General features: G+C 38.0%; 1 pseudogene; it reads right to left on the reverse strand.

The window, feature by feature from the left end:
• Nucleotides 1-531: 531 nt before the first annotated feature.
• On the reverse strand, nt 532-3209 carry LOC113271287 (olfactory receptor 5H2-like; annotated as a pseudogene).
• Nucleotides 3210-3482: the final 273 nt, after the last annotated feature.

A 3482-nucleotide genomic window follows, 5' to 3' on the forward strand; every position in this document is an offset into this window, starting at 1 on the left:
AAATGACAGAAGTGAGCAGTTTTAATGTGAGGACCTCAGTGATAATGGTAGAATGGTGTAGGTAATCAGTGGTGAGAAAGGAAGGGCAGAGGTGAACCTGAAATCTGATCACTCATTATACTTTTTAGTCTCTGTTCACTCAAACAAAACCCTGACTCCAATGTGGAATAAATGCAATGTGAGTCTTCAGGCTGCATAGCTGAATGGCTGTCAAATATATCATATTTAAATGTTTTTTAGATAAATTACCCTATTACATGCTTAATTCATTTATGAAGCCACATTGAAACATGCAAACAGGTAAAATATTTTGTTTCCTTTTAAATTATTTTTATGTCATGATCACTTGATTAAAATTCCCTCTATGTTTTGACTACATATACATATACTTATTTGTACTCTCACCTTAAGTCATTTAAACATTAGGAGAATTATAACTGCAAACACTGAACAGTAATCAACACATGCAAATATGTCATCTGTACAGTTTGTGTCATTTTAATAAAAGGAGAACAGATATTAATGTGAGTTCTAAGAATTTCTCTTTAAAATCTTTCTCAATGAATCTATGACTTTCTTATTTCTCAAGCTGTAGATAATTGGATTTAAGAAAGGAATTATGATAGTGTAAAATAGAGAGTCCATCATATCTTGATCTTCTGATTGTGTAGATATGGGGCGCACATACATGAAGACAAGAGCACCATAGTATAAAGAGACAGATAAGAGATGGGCTCCACATGTGGAGAAGGCTTTCCTTATCCCTTGTAGAGACTTCTTTTTTAAGATTGTAAAGAGAACTAGTGTATAGGAGACAAGAACTATCAGAATGGTGAACATCTGTATTGACCCAGCAAAAATAAACACTATCAGATAATTGATAGAAGGGTCAGTACAAGAAATCTTAAGCAATGGTATAATGTCACAGTAAAAGTGATGTACTATGATGGAATTGCAGAAGGTTAATCTGAATAAAAAGGAAGTATGAATTATGGCATGAAGAAGGCCACCTAAAAGTGACAAAACTAACAGACGGTTGCATAATGTATTGGACATAATGACTGGATAAAGTAATGGTTTGCATATGGCCACATAGCGATCATATGCCATTGTTGCCAGCAGAAAACATTCCACTGTTATACTTATTGCAAAGGAAAAAAATTGTATCATGCATTCTGAAAGAGATATCATTTTGGTCTTGGCAAAATGTTGACCAGCATCTTGGGGGATACTGTGGATGATATCCGAGCATCCACAAATGCCAGACTCCCAAGGAATAAGTACATGGGGATGTGAAGCTGAGGGTCATTCCTTATGAGGGCAATTAGACCAAGATTCCCCACTATGGTGAGAAGATAGATAACCAAGAACACCAGGAACAGGGGGATTTGCCACTGTGGCTCATATGTGAGTCCTGTGAGAATCAAATCTGTCAGCAATGTTGCATTTCCATGTCCTTTTCCATGTTCCTTTTCCATATCCTCACTGGGTGTTGCCTGAAATGAAATTTAGTAAATGGGAAAAAGAATTCACTCAGTTTATAACATGAAAATATGGGGAGGAGAGTTGAAATAAAATTGCGTACATCAGAATACCCTCTTGATTTTGTGTATTTCCTCTATATTGATTGGAATCTTTTGAGGGCTTGGAAATAAGTGCAGTTATTTCAATTTTTCAAATCTGTAGCAATGAACAGAATTGGGAAAATGAAAGACACTGTAATATGTCCTAAATTTATGGGATAGGTTGGGTGTGATATGGAAATTTTCTGTTTGGGATGTGGATGTAGGGTGAAGGGAAAAGGAGCTTGAAGGGTCTCAGTAATAATGAGTTAAAGAGTATGTGAAGGATCATGAACATTATTCATCAGGGAATAAGCATGCACTGAAACTTAAGAGAAGGGAGTAGTACTGATAGATGCTTTTTAAAAAAGAATATATGGCAGTGTAGAAAATAGACTGCAGAGAGGGAGAAATTAGGGTCAGGAATACTAGTCAAGAGGAAGTGACTACTATGCAGTGTTCTCAAACAGAACCTATAATAAAACCTCAAATCTGTATTTTTCATAAAAGGTTCCCCAGATTACACATTGGAATCATCTGGGGAAACTCATGCAAAATATAGATTTGAGGTTTTACTGTACACAATAATTTAGTGAATCAATTATTAAGTCTAATCTGTATTCTACTTGATCTCTAAGTGACTCAAATACATGTGACATGGCTAATTCACGAATGAAATGACATTGAGATTGATGGGAAGATGAAGAGGCAGATGGAAAAGAGTTCAGAAGGTAGATGCATGGGGCACCTGGGTGGCTCAGTCATTAAGCTTCTGCCTTTGGCTCAGGGCGTGATCCCAGGGTCCTGGGCTTGAGCCCCGCATCAGGCTCCCTACTCCGCTGGGAGCCTGCTTCTTCCTCTCCCACTCCCCCTGCTTGTGTTCCCTCTCTCGCTGGCTGTCTCTCTCTCTCTGTCAAATAAGTAAATAAAATCTTTAAAAAAAAAAAAAAAAAAGGAAGATGCAGCCTCTCTGACACATTACAGGTGAAGAGTTAGTGAAGAATGGAGGAGTCACTTGTCAACTGGGTAGATTCTCATCAAAAATTAAGAACTCAGTACAGTAGCCAGTTTGGGGACAACCATTGCATGTGTACTTTGTAGTTTGAGTCTACTACAAATTATTAATTGGAAGTCATTGCGATAGACTGAAGGCATACTTATGTATGAACTATATATTGGAAAATACACAAAGTGAAGAGAATAGTAAATAACTAAACTGACAAAGTATATTAAAATGGAGTGAAGATAATATGTCACTTTTAGAGAGCCAACCTGATCCTCTTTACTACCACACAATCTTGGTGCCAGGCAAAGTCTACCACCCACTCCAGGAGCCAACAGAGCTACAATTGACTTTCCTAGCCCCCTAACAACTACAGTCAGGGGACTTGCAATGTAAGTTTGACAAATCTACATCGCTCACACTACATTTGGATTTTGGAGTGCAGGAGAAAAAGGGACAAGGACAAAAGAGAATTTGAGTTGCTAAGGCAGCCAAAACACAATATAAAGGTCCAGCAAATGCATGCTGCACTCACACCAGTGACTCTGTCAGTGTGAACAGTGGCATTCCCACACAGCAGCACTCACAGCAGCCCTCATGGAGCCAACATTGGAATATAATTTTTGCTGTTCACAGACTGCCATGCTTGCTTCTGCTGCTGCCCATTTTCCCCCCAACTGATCCCTTTAATCTCCCAGCATTTCTATGTTAGATTCCATTCAAAAAAATAATTTCTTGTTGAAACTAATAGTTCTGACTGGCAGCAAATAAGAGACCAGGAAAGGATACTGAGCAGAATGATCAAGAAGAGAAGGAAAGCAGGACAGGTGAGTGTCATGAACACAAAGAGAGGAAGATACTCAAGAAGGACAAAGAAAATTATGGTGCCAGTCACTAAAATAAATGTTTGAGTAGGA

Source organism: Ursus arctos, unplaced genomic scaffold (genome assembly GCF_023065955.2).
Source record: "Ursus arctos isolate Adak ecotype North America unplaced genomic scaffold, UrsArc2.0 scaffold_4, whole genome shotgun sequence".
Classification (NCBI taxonomy): domain Eukaryota; kingdom Metazoa; phylum Chordata; class Mammalia; order Carnivora; family Ursidae; genus Ursus; species Ursus arctos.